This window comes from Triturus cristatus, chromosome 5_1 (assembly GCF_964204655.1).
Source record: "Triturus cristatus chromosome 5_1, aTriCri1.1, whole genome shotgun sequence".
Lineage (NCBI taxonomy): Eukaryota > Metazoa > Chordata > Amphibia > Caudata > Salamandridae > Triturus > Triturus cristatus.
This window is the reverse complement of record NC_140587.1, coordinates 294,094,762-294,121,015: the sequence shown is the minus strand read 5'-3', so window position 1 is coordinate 294,121,015 and position 26,254 is coordinate 294,094,762. Positions and strand designations below refer to the sequence as shown.

General features: G+C 41.6%; 1 protein-coding gene across 1 annotated transcript in view; it reads right to left on the bottom strand.

The window, feature by feature from the left end:
- LOC146830806 (uncharacterized) overlaps window positions 1–26,254 on the bottom strand; it is an 878,450-nt gene that overhangs the window by 689,310 nt on the left and 162,886 nt on the right. The gene's annotated exons all lie outside the window — the stretch shown is intronic.

Here is a 26,254-nt window from a genome sequence, read left to right as displayed (position 1 = left end):
ATATATATATATATATATATATATATATATATATATATATATGAAGTAAACAAAATGCCCTGTAGCATTGAGAGAGCACTCGACAGTGCTCTGCCTTCCAGCAATATCACGCAGCTTCACCTCCCAACTCCGCCTTTCATCATCATCTGCCAACGCGTTTCAGGGCCAGAGCCCCTTCTTCCTGGGCGCAAAACACCACACGTGAAGCCTGCATTTTTCATTTCCGGTTTTTATTCAAGCCAAAACCCAACCTCCCGTGGGCGTGTGCTGAAGTCAATGTCCCTCGGTGCTTTATGGGGCATGGAGTCCTAAATGCAGGCAATAATTTGCTTTTAGTAAGTTCATGCGTGGTTTTGCCAATTGCAATTCAATTAAATCCTTCAGTAGGTAGCAGAGCGTGAAGGAAACCTCTGTAAGCGTCTGGAGCACTGTGCCGATTTCAGCTCTGACTCGTTCAGAGCCCCGGCCTCTCCCAGCCAGTGATTGCAATATTCTCCAGCTGGTGATGGTGCTCCCTCCACGACCAGGCTGCCGTGTGAGAATATGAAGTAAACAAAATGCCCTGTAGCATTGAGAGAGCACTCGACAGTGCTCTGCCTTCCAGCAATATCACGCAGCTACACCTCCCAACTCCGCCTTTCATCATCATCTGCCAACGCGTTTCAGGGCCAGAGCCCCTTCTTCCTGGGCGCAAAACACCACACGTGAAGCCTGCATTTTTCATTTCCGGTTTTTATTCAAGCCAAAACCCAACCTCCCGTGGGCGTGTGCCGAAGTCAATGTCCCTCAGTGCTTTATGGGGCATGGAGTCCTAAATGCCGGCAATAATTTGCTTTTAGTAAGTTCATGCGTGGTTTTGCCAATTGCAATTCAATTAAATCCTTTAGTAGGTAGCAGAGCGTGAAGGAAAGCTCTGTAAGCGTCTGGAGCACTGTGCCGATTTCAGCCCTGACTCGTTCAGAGCCCCGGCCTCTCCCAGCCAGTGATTGCAATATTCTCCAGCTGGTGATGGTGCTCTCTCCACGACCAGGCTGCCGTGTGAGAATATGAAGTAAACAAAATGCCCTGTAGCATTGAGAGAGCACTCGACAGTGCTCTGCCTTCCAGCAACATCACGCAGCTTCACCTCCCAACTCCGCCTTTCATCATCATCTGCCAACGCGTTTCAGGGCCAGAGCCCCTTCTTCCTGGGCGCAAAACACCACACGTGAAGCCTGCATTTTTCATTTCCGGTTTTTATTCAAGCCAAAACCCAACCTCCCGTGGGCGTGTGCCGAAGTCAATGTCCCTCAGTGCTTTATGGGGCATGGAGTCCTAAATGCCGGCAATAATTTGCTTTTAGTAAGTTCATGCGTGGTTTTGCCAATTGCAATTCAATTAAATCCTTTAGTAGGTAGCAGAGCCTGAAGGAAAGCTCTGTAAGCGTCTGGAGCACTATGCCGATTTCAGCCCTGACTCGTTCAGAGCCCCGGCCTCTCCCAGCCAGTGATTGCAATATTCTCCAGCTGGTGATGGTGCTCTCTCCACGACCAGGCAGCTGTGTGAGAATATGAAGTAAACAAAATGCCCTGTAGCATTGAGAGAGCACTCGACAGTGCTCTGCCTTCCAGCAATATCACGCAGCTTCACCTCCCAACTCCACCTTTCATCATCATCTGCCAACGCGTTTCAGGGTCAGAGCCCCTTCTTCCTGGGCGCAAAACACCACACGTGAAGCCTGCATTTTTCATTTCCGGTTTTTATTCAAGCCAAAACCCAACCTCCCGTGGGCGTGTGCTGAAGTCAATGTCCCTCGGTGCTTTATGGGGCATGGAGTCCTAAATGCAGGCAATAATTTGCTTTTAGTAAGTTCATGCGTGGTTTTGCCAATTGCAATTCAATTAAATCCTTTAGTAGGTAGCAGAGCGTGAAGGAAAGCTCTGTAAGCGTCTGGAGCACTGTGCCGATTTCAGCCCTAACTCGTTCAAAGCCCCGGCCTCTCCCAGCCAGTGATTGCAATATTCTCCAGCTGGTGATGGTGCTCTCTCCACGACCAGGCTGCCGTGTGAGAATATTAAGTAAACAAAATGCCCTGTAGCATTGAGAGAGCACTCAACAGTGCTCTGCCTTCCAGCAATATCACGCAGCTTCACCTCCCCACTCCGCCTTTCATCATCATCTGCCAACGCGTTTCAGGGCCAGAGCCCCTTCTTCCTGGGCGCTAAACACCACACGTGAAGCCTGCATTTTTCATTTCCGGTTTTTATTCAAGCCAAAACCCAACCTCCCGTGGGCGTGTGCTGAAGTCAATGTCCCTCGGTGCTTTATGGGGCATGGAGTCCTAAATGCAGGCAATAATTTGCTTTTAGTAAGTTCATGCGTGGTTTTGCCAATTGCAATTCAATTAAATCCTTTAGTAGGTAGCAGAGCGTGAAGGAAAGCTCTTTAAGCGTCTGGAGCACTGTGCCGATTTCAGCCCTGACTCGTTCAGAGCCCCGGCCTCTCCCAGCCAGTGATTGCAATATTCTCCAGCTGGTGATGGTGCTCTCTCCACGACCAGGCTGCCGTGTGAGAATATGAAGTAAACAAAATGCCCTGTAGCATTGAGAGAGCACTCGACAGTGCTCTGCCTTCCAGCAATATCACGCAGCTTCACCTCCCCACTCCGCCTTTCATCATCATCTGCCAACGCGTTTCAGGGCCAGAGCCCCTTCTTCCTGGGCGCAAAACACCACACATGAAGCCTGCATTTTTCATTTACGTTTTTTATTCAAGCCAAAACCCAACCTCCCGTGGGTGTGTGCTGAAGTCAATGTCCTTCGGTGCTTTATGGGGCATGGAGTCCTAAATGCAGGCAATAATTTGCTTTTAGTAAGTTCATGCGTGGTTTTGCCAATTGCAATTCAATTAAATCCTTTAGTAGGTAGCAGAGCTTGAAGGAAAGCTCTTTAAGCGTCTGGAGCACTGTGCCGATTTCAGCCCTGACTCGTTCAGAGCCCCGGCCTCTCCCAGCCAGTGATTGCAATATTCTCCAGCTGGTGATGGTGCTCTCTCCACGACCAGGCCGCCGTGTGAGAATATGAAGTAAACAAAATGCCCTGTAGCATTGAGAGAGCACTCAACAGTGCTCTGCCTTCCAGCAATATCACGCAGCTTCACCTCCCAACTCCGCCTTTCATCATCATCTGCCAACGCGTTTCAGGGCCAGAGCCCCTTCTTCCTGGGCACAAAACACCACACGTGAAGCCTGCATTTTTCATTTCCGGTTTTTATTCAAGCCAAAACCCAACCTCCTGTGGGCGTGTGCTGAAGTTAATGTCCCTCGGTGCTTTATGGGGTTATGGAGTCCTAAATGCAGGCAATAATTACAGAGCTTTCCTTCATGCATGAACTTACTAAAAGCAAATTATTGCCTGCATTTAGGACTCCATGCCCCATAAAGCACCGAGGGACATTGACTTCAGCACACGCCCACGGGAGGTTGGGTTTTGGCTTGAATAAAAACCGGAAATGAAAAATGCAGGCTTCACGTGTGGTGTTTTGCGCCCAGGAAGAAGGGGCTCTGGCCCTGAAACGCGTTGGCAGATGATGATGAAAGGCGGAGTTGGGAGGTGAAGCTGCGTGATGTTGCTGGAAGGCAGAGCACTGTCGAGTGCTCTCTCAATGCTACAGGGCATTTTGTTTACTTCATATTCTCACACGGCAGCCTGGTCGTGGAGAGAGCACCATCACCAGCTGGAGAATATTGCAATCACTGGCTGGGAGAGGCCGGGGCTCTGAACGAGTCAGGGCTGAAATCGGCACAGTGCTCCAGACGCTTACAGAGCTTTCCTTCACGCTCTGCTACCTCCTAAAGGATTTAATTGAATTGCAATTGGCAAAACCACGCATGAACTTACTAAAAGCAAATTATTGCCTGCATTTAGGACTTCATGCCCCATAAAGCTCCGAGGGACATTGACTTCAGCACACGCCCACGGGAGGTTGGGTTTTGGCTTGAATAAAAACCGGAAATGAAAAATGCAGGCTTCACGTGTCGTGTTTTGCGCCCAGGAAGAAGGGGCTCTGGCCCTGAAACGCGTTGGCAGATGATGATGAAAGGCGGAGTTGGGAGGTGAAGGTACGTGATATTGCTGGAAGGCAGAGCACTGTCGAGTGCTCTCTCAATGCTACAGGGCATTTTGTTTACTTCATATATATATATATATATATATATATATATGTATGTATATATATAGATATATTATATATCTATATATAGATAGATGGATATATCCTGAAAACAACTGTTTCTACAGATCTGAAACAGACTCTAGCACGCTCGGGATAGCTGAACAGAAGTTAATTTCAGACCAAGCATAACCAGGTAACGCGTTTCGACCGTACAAACGGTCTTTGCCAAACATGTTTTCGCCGCCATTTTTTGGTCCTTTTATATCCATTAAAATTTTTAGAGTGATAGTGCAAATTGTGAGTAAAGTTTCAACAGAATTACATTAACCCCTTCGCCGTGGGGGTAATTCCCCCACAGCGCGGGGGGGGGGCACGCGCGGCGCCACGGTGCTTGTGACGAGCCCAGCTCGTCATGAGGCACAGTGGAGCTGTGCTCATGACGAGCTGAGCTCGTCACGACCCCGCCCACTGATTGATTTCCCCACACAGGCAGGGAATCAATCGCTCGTGGGCGAGCCGCGGCCATTATGATCAGCCCAGCTCGACATGAGCACAGCTCCACTGTGCCTCATGACAAGCTGGGCTCGTCATGAGCATTCAAGCAGATAAAGTGACAGTGCATCCTTTTAACCAAAGTGACATGTGAAAATCATTGCAATAAAGCTTATTCACTTAACTAAATGGCCTATATGCCGAGCAAACAAAGTATTGTCAATAAATATCACATTAAAATTGCATTAAAATCATTGCAATTATTCAAATTCATCATTGTAAAAATTGCATGAAACATGTAAACATGGGACTAAATTATTTGCCCAGTCACTGGCAAATGCCCATTTAACATCATATTTCTGCCTTCGTTGACCCAAACTTCCATGCCTTTGCAATACTTTATGCATACGCATGATAAAATTGCTTTGTGCAATGTCCCTTGGACAATAAAGTGACCAGTGCCTTAGAACAGATATCCTATCATTATCAAAATTCATAATGACATAAAAACATTTCTAAAAAAGGTTCCTATACAGATACAATAAGGACTGACTACAATTAGAATTTCCACTTTTGTTCACTCCTTTCCGCTGTTGCTGGCCAGTGTCTGAACCTTCTATACACGACACTATAGGTCACACACAAGTTAAAAACTAAAGTGCTGTGCAAACACTATGTGCGATAATTCTAATATTATACAATATGAAATACTAAAAATAATAAAAATAACTGGAGTGGATCAAAATGTATAGATTCAACGAATTGCATGTCAACGAAAGAGCTATAGAGGTTTAACCCTAAATACATTCTCTTTCCCTCTGGCTGAACCAACAAATTTACTTATTTACTATGTTACTCCGTTCTCACAGGTGCACATATAAATCTTCCTCTGTATTGTGCCCATTGGGGATCATACTATTAAAGCGCAAAATACATCGGAATTCAAGTTGTATTAGGCATTTTTCTCTATTACCCCCTCTTAATCTTTGTGGTACTTGATTTAATGCAAAAAACCTCAGATCATCTATCTTATTCTCATGACACTGCTGGAAATGTCTGGCCATGGGGTAAGCCTGATCCCTGTTGCTAATTGCCCTAATATGTTGTAGGATCCTTTGATGCACTGGTAAAATAGTGCTACCTATGTACAGTTTAGAACTGCATCTCAAGGCGTATGCTACAAACTGACTCTTGCATGTTAAGGGCTTCAAGATCTGCCATTTCTTATCCGTAAACGGTTCAGGGTACTTCCGTGTGTTCTCTCCGTACCTGCAAGCCTTACACTTATGGCATCTCCTGAAACCCTTGCTTTCACTGAGCCAAGTCCTAGGCGGAGGAATTCCTGGACAGTTTGTTACCAATGCCTGCCACAAGGAACTAGCCTTGCGGAAAGTTTAATATTGGTCCACTCCCCAAATTTTGTCTCAGGAAAGCATCTCCTCGTAGTACATGCCAATATTTCTGCATAATGGATCATATAGTTGTGTGTTGGTTGCTATACCCTGTAATGAAACAAAATTGTGGTTCTGCTTTTTCTTTAGACCTCTTGGCATCAGAAGAGTTGATAAATAATAACTGATTCCTGGGTTTTGCATTAGCTTTCTGCCTTCCTGCTTTTAAAACTGCCTTACTGTCTCCCCGCTGTTCGAACCTCTCATTCAACTCTTCCTGTGCTTGATACAGTTGACTGGGGCAGTTACAGTTTCTTATCATCCTCAGATTCTCAGGGTAAGGGATGCTATTCACCAGTTTGGGAGGATGGAAGCTGCAGGCATGGAGTATTGTATTGCCCGCAGTCTCTTTTCGAAATGTTTTCGTGTTTATTTAGCCCTCCTTTACACACACCGTTAGATCTACAAATTGAACCTCCTCTTTATTTAACTGTGAGGTAAATTTTAAATTCACATCACAAATACCGATTCTCTCAATGAAAGCCTCTGCTGATTGTGTATCCCCTCACCAGATGATAAAAAGATCATCTATATAACGGGTCCAAAGGACCACATTATTGGAAATCTCTCGGGCATACTCAACGGCGAGCACCTGCTCCTCCCACCAGCCCATATGCAAATTAGGATAGCTGGGGGCGAAGCAGGTGCCCATTGCCATCCCCCTCATCTGATGATAAAAATCTTTGACAAACAGCAAGATGTTATTTTTCAGACACCAATTCAGCATTTCAGTGTGTCTGTCTATACATTGTGAGAGGGCGCAAACTCAAATAATGTTGCACCGCCCTCACACCATCCTTATGTGCAATGAGAGGGAGGAGACATCTAGAATTATCATAATAAAATTCTCCTCCCGCTAGATGTCATACACTTTAAAAAAAAAATCGCCTGTGTACTTGATGTAAGATGACAGATCTTTTCCAAAATCTTTGAAGAAAAAATCTAAAAACCTGGAGGTGTTCTCGAATAGGCTACCAATCACTGAAATTATCGGATGACCTGGTGGTCTATTTATACACTTATATACCTGGCTGTCTAACCATTATGTCTGGCCTTGCTTGCAATTCTTTTACTAGTTTCCCATACCCTATATCCCTTGTATGTGTAGTGTTTCTAGCTAGTTGTTCTGTATATAGCCTCTTTAAATCATGAGTAACTAACTCATTGAAGGAATCTATAGAATCTGGAACCATTGTGAGAAATACTGAACGGGGTTTAAAGGGCGTGCTAGCTTTATTATACGCTCTAAAACCTCCATCAATAGGGCATCATCTGTTATTCCACGAGCACCATCGCTTTCCAGATTGTTTATATTGGTAATTTGCAGTTTGGTAGTGTTCTCTTCGCCTTCAGTCGACCGTGGCTCAGCCGGCCTACCCACTGAGAAATACTTGGCAATTCTAAGTGTACGTGTAAATTTAAAAGAATCTATCCTGGTTTGTACATAGTCCATATTCTCGGGGTGCAATAAGAAAGACCACGTGACAATATTTTTGTTTCTTCTGCATTTAATGCTAGGTCAGACAAGTTGATAATTCTGATGTTGTTCTCAATTATTTGTTCTTCTTGTTGCTTGTTTTCATGTTCATTTGTTCCCCTTGTTCTCCTTGACCTGAGTTTCTTCCTCTTCCTCTTCCTCCCCCTCGGACCACTCTTTCTTGTCCCCGTAAGGGCCTTAGATTGATGTGTTGGTCCCACTGCAAAAAACGCAACTCGTCTTCCACAGAGGAGATGTTACCAATTTGCTGTGTCTCCTCATTATCAGTGTCTGCCTCAGTGCTCACCTCAGACTCTGACTCTTCATTCCGTGATACTGCATTACTCATAAGACCAGTGGCCATCTGTTGGCGTCAAATGTTTTTAAACCGCTTTGAAAATGTAAAAATCTGGCCCCTTTGGTAGCCCAGTTTATCCCTTCTGAACTTTGAGGCTTTCCTATCTTTGATGGTCTGCTCGTACTTTTTTATCCTTTCTTGCATCTCCAACTGCAATTTTCTTATGCTGTCCTGTTCCGATAATTTGTTCAGCTGTTCAGAGATACTGTCCCTTTCCTTAAGCAGGGCCTCCCTGTCTATATCTGTGTACTTGATTAAAATTGCCAACATACGCTTCGATGACTCTTTGTGGTTTTGGGCCAACTCCTTTAACATGTCGGGATTTGGATGCCCATATGTGGGTGCAATCAATATGCGCAAGCCCCTAGGGATCCACCCACTTCCAAATAGCATGTGAGCGATTTACTTTCCCACCATTTGGAGGTTTCCCTTTTGATTAACTTCTCCAACGCTTTTAACAATTCTTTATAGTCATTAGTGTTAATGGGCTCACTCTCTTTCCGGGGCCTGGAAATCTCCTCAGTTATTTCTGCATCAATAAACGCCTGCTCTGCTGTGCTCTCTCTCTCTTTGAGCCACTCCATAGTTCATCAACGTGGTCACACAAACTTCTGTTTTCATAAAGCGCCCCGTTACGCAGATAAATATTACTTTCCTCTCTCCCTGCTGTCAATCCTTTACAACCAGCCCACGACTTACTGCTCTCTCCGGACTACGTCCTCCAATCGTGGCTCCTCGGGGGCCTTCGGCAATTGCTCCATTTTTACTTGCTGACAGCAAGGGGGCTCCGCGCTGTCTACCAGGTACAGCGTTCACAGCTTTCCGATCCACACGGTGCTCCAAAGCGGGAGGGCTTGCCGGAATTCGGCACCGGCTGCTGAACTTTAATCTCCTGAAAACTACTGTTTCTACATATATGAAACAGACTCCAGCACGCTCAGGATAGCTGAACAGAAGTTTATTTCAGACCACGCATAACCAGGTAATGCGTTTCGACCGCACAAATGGTCTTTGTCAAACCTCTTTTCGGCGCGAGTTATAGTTAGCTGGACTAACTATAACAGCCAAATTTCTCTGGTTTTTTACAAGTGAAATGTCCAGCTAACTATAACTTTCCTGAAATCTATGTTTTTTCAGTGAATATATAATATATATATATTACCTACTGGTGGTCGCCAGTACGTAGTTATAGTTAGGACCAAGCTTCCATAGGAAAAACATTTTTTGATTTGCTTATAACTTTGGCGGCGTTTGACGAATCTTTATGAGATTTGCACAAAAGATTCTTTTTTCAGATCAGCTCCTATCTTGAAAGTTTGGGGGTGATTCGTCAAGGGGGGGGCTGAGAAAAAAGGGCAGTCCCAAAACATGTTTTCTCCATGCAATTTCCATAGGAAAGTTTTGTTTAAATGGTTTAAATCCGTTCAGTAGTTTTTGAGAAATATCAAAATTTACAGCAATCGATATTTGAGAATCCTGACATCTGATTGGCTGAGGCGTTATGAGCAATAGCCTGCGGCTCATTGGCTATGAACGGTTGAAATTAGGAAGTGTTGGTAGCCTTTTGGTGCCTCAGTTGAAAGAAGTGGGGGGGGGGGAAGAGAAAAATTGTATAAGAGGGTATAGTAGGAACACTGTAGACTTAGTTTAAGCAGTCTGTACGGCGCAGAGGCAGGGAGTTTGAATGTTGCGTAGGCTGTGGAAATCACATCCGCAGAACAACGGTGTGCGGTATTGCAGCAATGTTGCGTTGTCTCTGGAAATCTCGTCTGGAAAACAATGTGCCGTATTGCGGCAAGCAGTGTTTAGGGTGCACACACAGGTAGTGTGTATGTTGCGCAGGCCTTGAAATCCACGTCTGCAAAACAACGATGCGCGGTATTGCGGCAATGTTCAGTAGGCTTGTGGAAATCATATCGGGAAAACAACAATGCGCCGCATTGCGGTCTTCCTTTAATTTAATGCGCAGAATGTTTACTTATAATGCGGTGTTCACTTTTATCATGGATAGTGTCACTTTGTTAGAGGAAATGTAATATTATGTGGGAGGGCGTGTTCTCTCCCTGTGCGCGGTACAAAATTAATGTTTAATTGTCTGAGGTGTTCCAACAACGAGCTTAATGTTCATTGCCTGCGAACCATTGAAAGTAGAAGTGTTGCTAGCCATTCCCTTCCGTGGAGTAGCAGGGACAACTGATTGACTGACATGTTCCAAGCAGGACCTTCCCAAGCTTAATGTTCATTGGCTGTAAACCATTGCAAGTAGAAGTGTTGTCAGCGATTCCCTCACCCTCAGCGGAGTATCATGGACATCTGATTGGGTAACGTGTTCCAAGCAGGACCTTCCCAAGCTTAATGTTCATTGGCTGTGAAGCATTAAAAGTAGAAGTGTTGGCAGCCATTCCCTCCCCCTCTGCGGAACACCATGGACATTTTATTGGCTAAAGGGTTGCGAGTACAAGTTTGCTCCTTATTGGCTGGAAACGGTTCACTGTTGTCAGCCATTTTGTGAGGCACTTCAAAGGAGTACAGGGAAAAAAAGTAGTAGAGGGAAGGGTAGGAACACTATTAACTCTGTACAGTGGTCACAAGGTGGTGGACAGGGACAGTGAAGGTAAAAATAGTTTTTTCTATATTTTAAAGGACATTTATATAATTTGTGAGGGGCCTGCAAATCACGACGGGAAAATAACTTAGTGTGTTGCGGTCTTCTTTTTATTAAGTGGGATTGGGATACTTCCCAGGAGCAATGTTCCCTCTAATTTTTTCCCTCTGTGTGCGGCAGTGGAGGGTCTCTGTGCGCTGCAATCATGGCTATGGGCGCCAGGAACAAAGACTGCGCGCGTGTGTAGCGCCAAATGTCACTCCAAACGTTTACTTTAAAAAGTGAAAAGATTGTGCATTTTCACACATACAGTGCCAGTCTTGCTTGAGAACAAATGGTGCGGCCTGTAGGTTTCTATCATAATCTTATATTTATTGACTCTTAATTGACTTGAATATTGAACAAAAATATCCTACACAATCCAAATGAGTCAAATAATTACAAAAATCAACGATTCGGAGTGGGTGCATTTCATACATGATTAGTAAGTACCAGAATAATCAATATATGACCTATGGAATTAAATATGTGCGTATGTTATTCATTTCACCCGAGTGTTAAGTATTCAGGCCGGGCAAGGGTTTGGGTAGTGTTGAGGCAGGGATGGGCCATTTGTAAAATTACGTTTATTTTTAATCAAATCTTCCTGCTGCAGTTATGTGCACTGAAGTGGCAAGGAACATGACAAAGCCATTGTATCAAGAGACATGAACCTGAACTAATGTAAACCCCAACTTTTTCTGAATGCCAGGTCACTTAGATTCTCCCTGAACACCAACATCACCCTCAAGGAACACAGCTAAGAAAGCAAAGAAAGCCTGGTAACAGGTGCCTCTACTAAAGAAAGATAAACCGTTCTCCCTGAAAACATTTCCAGAACAGCTGTTCAAGCCATTGTAAAAGTGCATCTGGACGGTGGGTGTGCACACTGCAGTGCTTCAGTGACTTTCGGTCAGCAGAGTGAGGGGCCCACACTCCGCTGACCAAAAGTCACTGAACTATACCATTATAGGTTTTATCCCTGCTCCTGTAGGCACATTACAGATTAATACTAGTGCAGGCGAGAAGAGCGCAGGCGCGCGCCACTGGGCATCTGTTCCTTCTTGAAAATGAAAATAAAGGCTCCCTGCTGCTCCACTTTACTCAGTCATTTGTAATTTGGATTTCTTGGAGGTTAATTAAAAGATGTTCCGGCGTCCACAGCAGTCCATGAAATAAAGAGGTCACCAAGCCATCACCGGCGGGGCGGCTGAGGGGAATAGAAGTTTGCTACAAGGGCGGGCATCTCTTAACAGCTTACACCTTGTCCTTTCAATCCTCTGCTTCTCTGGAATGTGCACTCCTCCAGAAATTGTTCTAGGAAACGATGATCATCATCATCATAACAACAATCATAATCCAGTGTTTTTTTTGTTGTGTTTTATTTTTATAGGTGCTCAATGCTGAATGCCGCGTCATGAAATATAGAGACTGCCAGGTCTTGATTATACCTCATTCCTCCTTTGACCACCCTACACTTTTTGTATCTTTATCTACTCTTGCCGGATCTTTCTTTATCTCCGCTTTCTTCCCAATTCACACTACACAGAGGTCACATGCATAATCATGGGCACTGGAGAAAGAAGGGAAAGGTATAGGCAGAAACGGTAGAAAGATAAACAGGGGCCTTTACTTTGTCTCACTACCGCTTTTGAAGGAAGACAGGAGAGGGGCAGAAATCAATACTTAAAAGCCCACAATTAATTGCTTTCGCATCCGCGCTTCACTAACAATAGAGGAGAGCCGGTTTTAAACCACAGCGTGTACTTTCTGAAAGTACACGTTGTGTTTTTAAACTGGTTCTACTCTTTTGTTAGTAATGCGCGGCTTCGAGAGCAATTGTGGGCTTTTGTTTAAGTATTGATGTTAAACACAGCCCGTGAAGGGGCTCTGATTAACATCAATACTTAAACAAAAGCCCACAATCGTCCCTGCACCGCGCTTTACCAACAAGTGCGAACAGCCACATGCCAACAACCCCCCAAGCCCCCCAAGGTCCCAAGCCCCACTTACCTGCACTCCATCCCGACTATTCCTCCGGCACACGCATTTAGAAAGTGGCCGCTTTTCACGCTGCTCGCTTTTTTAAAGCAGCGGCGCGACTCTCTCGCACGATGTCCTGGATGTGTGCACGCTCCACACACAGCAGTGCGTGCTGATGTTGGCAGAGGTGCGCACGCACGCGCGCGCGTACCTTAAAGGGAACGTAGCCCAGGAGCACTATTTACTTAGAATGTAGTGTTTGCTTTTCTGACGGGGAGGTGTGGTTGCACTGCAAAAATTTCAGTCTAGGTTTGAAACAGTTTTTATTAAGCAATCACAAATATGCTTTCTTAGGAAAGTGAAGCTGGATATATTAGAGGGGTGACAAATAAAAATGCAATTCATAAAATATCCCTTAAGCGTGGCCACACCCTGCCTTTTTTTTGTTGCCTATAGTTTGTAAAAGTGTTGCCCTATATTCTTGTTAATATACAAGAAGTGCTACAAGAAACACTCCCGCACTACATCATCTCAGGTCACAACAACAATAACAAATAAAAATCAGTTAAACACAAATGATGTAACATTACATACGCTTTATCAAAATATTAAATGAAGCACTATGTAAACAATTTTTTTTTAGCAACTACTATTTTATAAAACTTTAGCAGTGTTACAAACTATGAGGTAGTAAGTTATCAATGGAAATAACTGTAGTATATGTTGTAAATTTCTCGCACAGATAGATCTCCACCCCCCTTGAACTACCAGAAAGTCACAGTATTAAAAATATACAGGGTGAGTTTATAGTATTCCACAGGAGAACAAGAATAAGGACCACAACAAAAAAATTATTTTTTTTACAATTTCTATTCTGTAGAACTCGGGAAAGTTCTGTCGTAGTGCTTAGAGGTCGCTCACTGCTCCGCTAAGAGATCACCTACTCTTTTAAGAACATATGCGATAGTAGTATAATATACACTACTCATGGTATATATTCTATAGGGAGAAGAAGAATAGGAACCACAACAGAGAAAAAGAGAAATACCAAAATATCATTCAGAAATGTAGGGTTTATCAAAGGCATTCAGTAAGAAAGTATCTATGCAAAAATCTTTTTTTAAAGTGCAATTCTGAAAAATATTCTCACTGTAAAAATATCTGATCAAGTTAGTTATAAAGGTCATTAAGCTGTATTTCAGATGGTTTACTCCTGACGCCAACAAATCTCTAACTCTTGTTGTCTGAAAAAATGACACTGTACTACAATATACAGAGTGTCACTGATGCCAGACAATAGGAAAAGGAAAATAAAGTCATGAACACAAAACAAGATGAAGAACAAAATATTTTCCAGCGGTTAATATGTTCAAAGCTTCTTTTCTCTGGGACTTCGAAATATTTCATCTTCGCGTTGACGGATCATGAACTCCACAGAGGGCAGTATGAATGTGAATATTACAATATACATATTCACACTATATGATCTCAGGGGGGAAACAGAGTAAGAAGCAGAAGCTGCTGACGTTACATATAAATCTTTAGTCTTCGCGCCCATGGGTCACCAACACCTCTGAGGTGAAGTATAGTGACAATATTATAATATACAAAGTCACACTATATGAGCTCAAAGGAGCGAGAAAAGGAACAGTGTTTTCTCTGTTCTGTCTGTTTCTGAATACAAGCTGCTGACGTTACATATAAATGGCAAAAACAATCAATAACACGTTTTTCTAAATACAAATCTTTAAATAATCACAAATAGCTAAGTATTATAAATATCTGCTATGCCCTCATAAAATAACTTACAAATCCGTATTATGTTTTGTTATCGTAAAAGAAGAATCTGACGCTAGAAAACGGAACCTGCATCACAGAATGGGCACACGTAAATAACTCACAAAAACAAAACTAATCGAACAACAGGTGTGGTTTATATACTTTTTGGTTATTGAGTAGTCTATGGAAGGAACATGCGGCTCCGCCCATTTAAATATCACGTTTTACATTTGACACATGCTCACTTTTTCACAGTTTAACTTGTGCACGTGTTGGGAAAAGTTACAAAATGTGAAGCGGTAAAGGTTTCGATTTCGATTCTCACACATATAAGCTCCTTAATGTGTACATAGATTGGAGAGCTTAAAAACTGTTACCTGCCAACCCGTGTCTTCTCCTTTCTCGTGACTAAAAACATCTATTAATTGCCGTAATTGTAAGTAGAAGATGTAAAAAAAATATCGTTCAGAAAAGAAGGAAAAAAAATACGTGCTAATATTTCTCATAACTATTGTTTTAAATTTTAACAAATGCCAGTATTTGTAAAGCGTACAGCTACCTCCAGAGAGGTGTCCTGGCGCTCGGGGCGTCAGAAAGATTAAGCAAGGTATTGTCCACAGTGACATAGTGGTGGGCTAACGTGCTTCCGGAGCCAGGAATCGAACTGTGAACGTTGTTGTTCGAAGTCAGGTATCATAGCTGCTGCGTCACACTTTTTCCACATTTAGATGTTAGTTAGTGCTAATTAAATTTTAAACATTGTTAAATATAACTTATAACACACTACTGTTACAGTTAGTTTTTCCCTTCAAAAAGCATGCAAGTTTAAAATACAAATTTCCTCAAAAACAGTATAGGTTTCAGGGACATTGTAGTTAGAAATTAGTATTTATAAAACCTTTGAAATTCACTGAAAAAAACATAGGTTTTAAAAACTTTATAGTTAGAAATTAGCATTTAAAAAACCTTAGAAATTCACTGAAAAAAACATAGGTTTTAAAAATGTTATAGTTAGAAATGAGCATTTAAAAAACCTTAGAAATTCACTGAAAAAACCACAGGTTTCAGGCACGTTAAAGTTAGTTGGACATTTCACTTGTACAAAACCATAGAAATTCGGCCGTTATAGTTAGTCTAGCTAACTATAACTCGCACCCCTGCAATGCACTGCTGATGACGTCACATATTATATCATTCATGACATGGTCAGTGACATCACTGATGACATCTCAAATGATATCACTGATGACATCATCCATGTCAAAATCTGATGCACCTCCTCACTTTCTAATATAACCTTTGATACACCCACTGTAAAATACAGACTACCATTTTCGAAATCATCGACACACCAATACCAGTTACTATATACGCACTCACTGATTCCTAGGTCTACACACACATCCACTCATTCACCCATACAATCACTCATACATGCAGTCACTCGTCAATTTGTCACTATCCTATGCACTCATACACCTATACAGACACTAACACACCACCACTCATCCAGAGTTACTCACACACCTAGTCAGTCTTGTAAAGAATCAATCACACTTCCATTTACTGACCTATACAGTTATACACACACCACATCACTTTTTCAAACAGATACTAACACATACTTACTTTCTTTTACAATCACTGATACAAGTACACACTCATCCATACAACCACTCTCACAATCTTTGACTCTCATGTATAGTCATTTATATACTCCAACTCTCACATACACTGCCTTTCACATATGCAGTTACTCACACATGTACCACTGAGACATCCATTTACTCACCAACACACCCATGCACACATTCACCCGCCATATAGCTGATTCCACACGCACTCTTGAACTCATACACCCAGTGAATCAATCACTTCACACATCTATGCACAGATTCACACACCTTCTACCCACACACACACACACACTCGGTCTCCCATACAAATACTCAGACAACCAATTAATAACCCATATAGACACTAATGTAGCTACTGACCAACCCATGCAGCAGCTTACAGAACAACAAACAAACTGATACAGACATTCACACAGTTTAGTCACTAATCTATGCATTCACTCAGATACATTTAATTACTCACTTATACAGTCAGTCATGCACCTACTAAATCCTTCATCCAGACACTTATACACCCACTCATTCTTCAATACACCTTGACATATATATAAAACATATTTCAACTTTAAACAAACACACAATGACTGGATGATGTCATCAGTGATGTCATCAGTGAAGTCATTTGAGATGTCATCAGTGATGTCATCAGTGATGTCACTGACCATGTCATGAATAATGGTATATGTGACGTCATCAGCAGTGCATTGCAGGGGCGTGAGTTATAGTTAGCGGAACTAACTATAACGGTCGAATTTCTAAGCGAAATGTCCAACTAACAATAACATGCCTGAAACCTGTGGGTTTTTTCTGTGAATTTCGAAGGTTTTTTAAATGCTAATTTCTAACTATAATGTTTTTAAAACCTATGGTTTTTTCAGTGAATTTGTAAGGTTTTTTAAAGGCTAATTTCTAACTATAACGCTTTTAAAAACTATGTTTTTTTCAGTGAATATATATATATATCTAGCACGCTCGAGATAGCTCAACAGAAGTTTATTTCAGACCACATATTACCAGGTAACGCGTTTCGACCGTACAAACAGTCTTTGTAAAACCTGTTTTCGACGCCATTTTTTTGCCCTTTTATATCCATTTAAATTTTTAAAGTGACAGTGCAAATTGTGAGTAAAGTTTCAACAGAATTACATTAAAGTGACAGTGCCTCCTTTTAACCAAAGTGACATGTGCAAATCATTGCAATAAAGCTTAATCACTTAACCAAATGGCCTATATGCTGAGCAAAAAAAGTATTGTCAATAAATATCACATTAAAATTGCATTAAAATCATTGCGCTTATTCAAATTCATCATTGTACAAATTGCATGAAAGATGTAGACATGGGACTAAATTAATTTGCCCAGTCACTGGTAGGTGCCCATTTAACATCATATTCCTGCCCTCTTTGACCCAAACTTCCAGGTCTTTTGCAATACTTTATGCATAAGCATATTAAAATGGCTTTGTGCAATGTCCCTTGGACAATATTAGTGACCAGTGCCTTAGAACAGATATCCTATCATTATCAAAATTCCTAATGACATAAAAACATTTCTAAAAAATGTTCTTATACAGATACATTAAAGACTGAACTACAATTAGAATTTCCACTATTGTTCACTCCTTCTTGCTGTTTCTGGCCAGTGCCCGTACCTTCTATAGACGACACCATAGGTCACACACAAGTTAAAAACTAAAGTGCTGTGCAAAAACCTATGTGCGATAATTCTAATCTTATACAATATGAAATACTAAAAATAATAAAAATAACTGGAGTGGATCAAAATGTATAGATTCAACGAATTGCATGTCAACGAAAGAGCTATAGCGGTTTAACCCTAAATACATTCTCTTTCCTGAACCAACAAATTTACTCATTTACTATGTTACTCAGTTCTCACAGGTGCACATGTAAATCTTCCTCTGTATTGTGCCCATTGGGGATCTTACTATGAAAGCGCCAAATACATCGGGATTCAAGTTGTATTAGGCATTTTTCTCTATTACCCGCTCTTAATCTTTGTGGTACAAAAAACCTCAGATCATCCAGCTTATTCTCATGATACTGCTGGAAATGTCTAGCCATTGGGTATGCCTGATCCATTGCTAATTGCCCTAATATGTTGTAGGATCCTTTGATGCACTGGTAAAATAGTGCTACCTATGTACAGTTTAGAACAACTACATCTCAAGGCTTATACTACAAACTGACTCTTGCATGTTAAGGGTTTCAAGATCTGCCATTTCTTATCCGTAAACAGTAAGGGTACTTCCGTTGTGTTCTCTCCGTACCTGCAAGCCTTACACTTATGGCATCTCCTGAAACCCTTGCTTTCACTGAGCCAAGTCCTAGGCGGAGGAATTCCTGGACAGTTTGTTACCAATGCCTGCCACAAGGAACTAGCCTTGCGGAAAGTTTAATATTGGTCCACTCCCCAAATTTTGTCTCAGGAAAGCATCTCCTCATAGTACATGCCAATGTTTCTGCATAATGGATCTTATATTTTTTTGGTGGTTGCTATACCCTGTAAAGAAACGGAATTGTGGTTCTGCTTTTTCTTTAGACCCCTTGGCATCAGAAGAGGTGATAAATAATAGCTGATCCCTAGGTTTTGCATTAGCTTTCTACCTTGCTGCTTTTAAAACTGCCTTACTGTATCACCGCTGTTCGAACCTCTCATTCAACTCTTCCTGTGCTTGATACAGTTGACTGGGGCAGCTACAGTTTCTTTTCATCCTCAGATTCTCAGGGTAAGGGATGCTATTCACCAGTTTGGGAGGATGGAAGCTGCAGGCATGGAGTATTGTATTGCCCGCAGTCTCTTTTCGAAATGTTTTCGTGTTTATTTCACCCTCCTTTACACACACCTTTAAATCTAAAAATTGAACCTCCTCTTTATTTAACTGCAAGGTAAATTTTAAATTCAGATCATTAATACCGATTCTCTCAATGAAAGCCTCTGCTGATTGTGTATCCCCTCACCAGATGATAAAAAGATCATCTATATAACCGGTCCAAAGGACCACGCTATCGGACATCTCTCGGGCATACTCAATGGCAAGCACCAGCTCCTCCCACCAGCCCATATGCAAAATAGGATAGCTGGGGCGAAGCAAGTGCCCATTGCCGTTCCCCTCATCTGATGATAAAAATCTTTGTCAAAAATAAAGATGTTATTTTTCAGACACCAATTCAACATGTCTACCAGCATTTCAGAGTGTCTATACATTGTGAGAGGACGCAAACTCAAATAATGCTGCACCACCCTCACACCATCCTTATGTGCAATGCTGGTATAGAGGTAGGAGACATCTAGTGTTATCATAATGAAATTCTCCTGCCACTCGATGTCGTACACTTTTTCAAAAAAATCGCCCTTGTCCTTGATGTAAGATGATAGATTTTTTACAAAATCTTGCAAGAAAAAGTCTAAAAACCTGAAGGTGTTCTCGAATAGGCTACCAACTGCTGAAATTATCGGAGGACCTGTTGGTTTATTTATACTCTTCTATACCTTCGGTATGAGGTACAGTATTGGTGTCACTGGTGAATCAATTTAAAAAAATGTATATTGGGCCTGGGAAATAACATCTGTGAATAGTACCTAGTGATGACAATTTGCAATGCATTCTCTTCTACTCTATGATAGCATTTTCTATCCTTGAGATGTAGCCTTGCTTCTTCCCGGCACATAATGAGAGGCCAAAGGACAATGTTTCTGCCCTTTTCTGCCTGTCTAACCATTATGTCCGACCTTGCTTGCAATTTTTTTACTAGTTTCCCATACCCTATATCCCTTGTATGTGTAGTGTTTCTAGCTAGTTGATCTGTATATAGCCTCCTTAAATCATGAGTAACTAACTCATTGAAGGAATCTATAGACTCTGGAACCATTGGGAGAAATAGTGAATGGGGTTTAAAGGGCGTGCTAGGTTTATAATGCACTCTAAAACCTTGTTCCATCAGTAGGGCATCATCTGTTATTCCACGAGCACTGTCACTTTCCAGACTGTTTAAGTCCCTCAAGTTACTTATATTGGAAATTTGCAGTGTGGTAGTGTTCACTTCGCCTTCAGTCGACCGTGGCTCAGCCAGCCTACCCACTGAGAAATACTTGCCAATTCTAAGTGTACGTGTGAATTTAAAACAATCAATCCTGGTTTGTACATAGTCCATATTCTCGGGGGTACAATAAGAAAGACCACGTGACAATATTTTTGTTTCTTCTGCATTTAATGCTAGGTCAGACAAGTTGATAATTCTGATGTTGTTCTCCATTATGTGTTCTTCTTATTGCTTGATTTCATGTTCACTTGTTCCCCTTGTTCTCCTTGACCTGCGGTTCTTCCTCTTCCTCTTCCTCCCCCTCGGACCACTCTTTCTTGTCCCCGTAAGGGCCTTAGATTGATGTGTTGGTCACACCGCAAACAACGCAACTCGTATTCCTCAGAGGGGATGTTACCAATTTGCTATGTCTCCTCATTTTCAGTGTCGGCCTCAGAGCTCACCTCAGACTCTGACTCTTGATTCCATGATACTGCATTACTCTTAAGACCAGTGGCCAGTGGTGTCAAATGTTTTCAAACCGCTTTGAAAATGTAAAAATCTAGCCCCTCTGGTAGTCCAGTTTATCCCTTCTGAACTTTGTCGCTTTCCTATCTTTGATGGTCTGCTCGTACTTTTTTTATCCTTTCTTGCGTCTCCAACTGCAATTTTCTTATGTTGTCCTGTTCTGATAATCTGTTCAGCTGTTCAGAGAAACTGTCCATTTCCTTAAGCAGGGCCTCCCTGTCTATATCTGTGTACTTGATTAAAATTGCCAACATACGCTTTGATGAATCTGTGTGGTTTTGGGCCCACTCCTTTAACATGTTGGGATTTGGATACCCATATGTGGGTGCAATCAATATGCGCAAGCCTCTAGGGACCCACCCACTTCCAAATAGCGTGTGAGCGATTTACTTTCCCACCATTTGGAGGTTTCCCTTTTGATTAACTTCTCCAACGCTTTTAACAATTCTTTATAGTCATTAGTGTTAATGGGCTCACCCTCTTACCTGGGTCTGGAAATCTCCTTAGTTATTTCTTCATCATTATACGTCTGCTCCGCTACGCTCTCTCTCTTTTTAAGCCACTCCATAATTCATAAACGTGGTCACACAAACTTCTGTTTTCATAAAGCGCCCCATTACGCAGATAAATACTACTTTCCTCTCTCCCCGCTGTCAATCCTTTACAACCAGCCCGCGTGTTACCGCTCTCTCCGGACTATGTCCTCCAATCGTGGCTCCTCGGGGGCCTTCGGCAATTGCTCCGTGTTTACCTGCTGACAGCAGAAGGGCTCCGCGCTGTGTACCAGGTACAGCGTTCACGGCTTCCTGATCCACGCGGTGCTCCAAAGTGGGAGGGCATGCCGGAATTCGGCACCGGCCGACGAACTTTAATCTCCTGAAAACAACTGTTTCTACAGATATGAAACAGACTCCAGCACGCTCAGGATAGCTGAACAGAAGTTTATTTCAGACCACGCATAACTAGGTAACGGGTTTCGACTGTACAAACGGTCTTTGTCAAACCTTTTTTCACCGCCATTTCTTTGTCCTTTTATATCCAATACATTTTTAAACTGACAGTGCAAATTGTGAGTAAAGATTCAACAAAATTATATTAAAGTGACAGTGCATCCTTTTAACCAGGGTGACATGTGCAGATCATTGCAATAAAGCTTTGTCAATAAATATCACATTAAGAAGTTCACAGAAATAACATAGGTTACAAGAACTTTCTGGTTAGGCTTAGATGTCATTTCTTTTTCTACACAGTCACTTACACACCCAATCACTCACCCATGCAGCCTCTCAAAATAGTCACTTGCTCACCCATTCAAGCAGTCACACACTCACTCACACATATCCGTACAACCATTTACATACCCATTCACACATCCATAGAAGCACTCACACATCTGCTCAATCACCCGTACAGCCATTCAAACTCTCAATACAGCCACTCATACACCAACTCACTTAAACAAACAACCACTCAAACAATAACCTACTCACCCATACAGCCACTTATACACCAAGTCACTTAATCATACAGCCATTCAGACACCTACGCGCTCACCCATACAGTCAATACACACCGACTTACCCACCCATAGAGCCACGTACACTGCCACTCACTCACCAATACCGACACTCACACAGCATCTCACTCACCCACACAGCTACTCACACATTCTCTTATACACTCATACGGACACTGACACACCACACAAATAGTTACCAATTGCCGGGTGTTGCTGTCTCAACAGAGAAAACCTCCCCAGAGTTATTCAGCTGATCCCAGACATTATTTCCAAATAGCTAACTAAAATTTTAAATAATATGTTTTCAACTGGTGTATTTCCAACGCTTTGGGAAATGGCCTCAATCCTACCACTCATAAAAAAATCTAACCTGGATACTCAAGATACTACCAACAATCACCCAATATCCAGGATTCCCATTCTGGCCAAATTGGCCGAAAAAGCTATGAATAAACCATTGACAACATTTATCAAGGTAATCAATATTTTAGATGTGACCCAGTTTGGGTTCTGAAATGGTCATAGTACGGAAACAGCGCTTATTGTGGCCACTGAAGAAAAAAGATCTACACTTGATAAGAATAGCAGGGTGGCCCTTATCCTATTGGACCTATTCGCAGCCTTTGATATGGTCAATCATACATGTTTGATTGACCGGCTGAGGAAGCTAGGGATTAAGTATATAGCTTTGGGCCTGTTTCACTCATTTTTGGCCAACAGTATACAATCTGTTGCTTTTGGTAAATTTGAATTTGAGCCAAACACTTTACGCTGTTGTGTTCCAAAGGGCTCATCTCTAGGTCCTATCCTTTTTAATGTATACATTATTCCTTTTGTTACTTTAATTAAATGTAATTAAATCATTCGGGTTTTCATTGGTTTCTTACTCCGACGATACCCAAATAGTAGTATCATTTTCTAAATCAGATCATAAAATAGATGACACCTTGCAAGAATGCATGTCTGCAGTTAGTAACTGGATGGACAATTAATGCCCTAAATTTAACTCTTCCAAAACAGAGGTGATGTTGTTCGGGCATGACACCTCTTTCTGGTCCTCATCATGGTGGCCACAAGATTTAGAGACTCTGCCGGTTCTCAAGAAAAAAGTTTTAAAAAATGGGTGTCACTCTGTATGACATACTTACTTATGAGTAGGATAGGGCTCCAGGTTTATGGTGTTTTTTTATCATTCCCATCTGTATTCACCCATATTTATTTTTTGCCCATTTTAGTGGTATTTATCTATATTTATTTTATGTTTTAAAATAAAATGGAGTCATTAAATGGTATATTTCCACAATTATTTCACTGATAAACATGCACTCTTACTTTGATGCCTGTTGCGTTTTAGAAAAGGAAGCACCCAAATATAACAAAAATCGCAACACTGATAGGTAAATATTAACATTATATACAAATATGTGTTAACATATGACTGTATTTAAGAGAATCTGATCATTGTTTCTACCTGCTTAGCAGTTGGTCTGGAATTCATGAAGAACAACAAAGAGAGTTGCTTACAAGAAGCACAATTTTCAATATTTTTCCACTTTTAAAAATAAATACAGACGGGAAATAGACTGCTTTTTGTCTGCATTTATCCGCAAAAACCAGTAAAAACTGAAAACTGGAAGCCTTTCTTATAAGAATCAGGTGACATGCCATCATCTTCTCTTTCTTTTTAGTTTTAAAAATCATACAAGAGATCTCTCATTTAATTCCATCTGAGCTATTAAAGACAATAGTCATTGCATTGATTCTCTCCCATATTGACTATTGTGAAGGACGGTACATAAATCTTTAAATGGGCCTTTTACCTAAATCACAAATGTTGCAAATTCAGCTGCCAAAATGTTGCTGAGCCTAAACTCCACTCTGTGACTCAGGCTCTCAATGAATTACACTGGCACCCAGTGAACAAAATTCTATTTTTAAAGCCTTTTGCATAGCATTCAAATCCTTGAATGGGAAAGAAGAACTTTAGGTGGTACACTCCAAGAAGAGTGCTCTGCTCAAGTATCACCAGCAACCTGGTGGTCCCCTCCCACAACTTTGTATCTTGGGGAGGTGGCAGTTTAATCGAGGTACTGCCTTACACAGGAACACAATTCCCCTCAATATCGAATCTGCATCAACTCTTATGACTTTTAGGAAATCCCTAAAAACATGGCTATACAGCAATTAGCTAGGGCTCTACTTAGTGTCAGAAGTTAGCGCCAAGACATCTCCGGCCTTATTAGAGCTTTATAAAATTGCAAATCAAATACACACAAAGATACATACAGCTACTCACATACTATATGTTAGATGTAGTGTCAGTCAGTAGTAGTGCACCTAGTATGCTAAACTAACTTTTGTAGTAGGTTAGTGTATATATTTAACACTCATAAAATGTTTTCATAAACTTACACTCACAGGATGATATGGGAGTGGAAATGGGTGTATGATAGGATGGAATCTCTTTAAAAATTTAAACTCACAGGATGATATGGGAGTGGAAATGGGTGTATGATAGGTTGTACGGGGGCGTGAGAGGGTATGTGAGTGGTTCTGTGGATTATGGCATTTGTGATGTCATTTGAGATGGCAACAGTTATGTCACTGAATGTGTCATGAGTGATGTAATATATCAGGTCATAAGCAGTGCATTGCAGGGGCATAAATTATAGTTAGCTAAGCCAACTGTAACTGCTGAATTTCACTGAATTTGTACAAGTGAATTCTAAGCCTAACTATAACCCTGTTTTTTTCAGTTAATTTCTAAGTTTTTTTTCATTCCATTTCTGAACTTTAACGTGCATGTAACCTTTATTTTTTTCAGTGAATGTATATATAAATATAGATGTAGATATATTACCTAATGGCTGTCGCCAGTAGGAAGTTATAGTTAGGACCAAAGTTTACATAGGAAAAGCGTTTTTTGTTTTGCCAATAATCATCACAAAATGTTCACAAAACTTGACCCTTTTAGTTCAGCTGCTGTGTGGAAAGTTTCGGGATGATCCATCAAGTGGGGGCCGAGGAAAAAGGGAGGTCCCAAAAGGCATTTTCCGCATGCTATGTCTATGTGTTTTTTCATTTTTTTAACACGACTACAGCCTGAACTGTTTAACAGAATTGCAGCAAATTTGGTAGAAAGCTAGATGTTGGTCCAGAACTGTGCTCTTTGTGATATGGTGTAAATTCGTTCAGTAGTTTCCGAGATATTTAACTTTAAAATTGAACTTCTGGGAGCCCAACAGCCTACTGAAACCTTACTAAAATTTGACTGGCTGCAACACTTCAACCAGTAACTGTTGGCAGCCATCTTGGGACTTGGTTGAACTGAGTCCCCCCAAAAATTTAAAAAATAAAAATACAAATGCGGCAAGGTAGAAACATCCTGACCCCAAGCCCCTTGGGGGTGTCCCACTCGGACCCCACAGGGCCAAAAAAAGCATTTCTTTAAAAAGAAACTTGCTGGGAACCATGGATCTGGATGAAACGTTTTAATAAAATGAAGCGCGGTATCCCATGCTTCATTTATTTTGGGCCCGTGAGTCTCTGAGTGGGTCTGAGAGTGGGTGCATGAGTGTCTGATTGGGTCCATGAGTCAGTGTATGCTTGTGTCAGTGGGTCTGTGAATGGCTTCATAAGTCTGCGAGTGGGTCTGTCTGTCAGTGCTTCAGTGAGTCTGTGAGTTGGTATATGAGTCTGTGAGTGGATCTCTAAGTGGGTGAGTAACTTTTTATATGACTCTGTGACCACATGCATCAGTATCAGAATAGGTCTGTGAGTAAGTGTATGAGTCTCTGAGTGGGTCGCTGACTGAGTGCATAAGTGACTAAAAAGGTCTGTCAATAAGTCCATCATTCTATGAGTGCTCTCTGAGAGAGTGCATGAGTCTATGAACAGGTGCTGTGACAGAGCATATAACTGTTTTTTTCTTTTTTTTAAAAAAAATATTTTTCTTGAGCACTGCATATATAGTTCACATGTGTACACAGTAAGTGATATGCATTCTGGAAACATTACAAAAGCGCAATTTGGTATGAATTGTGTCCACATGTTGTAACCACTCCGACTTAAAGCAATAGGAGCTCACAGGAAGTACAACATTTCTTACAGCAGTAGTGTACAAACTGGAGGGATAGAAGGGGAGGGAGGGAGTAAGAAACCCAGCCAGGGAGAAGGGAGTGAAAGGGAGGC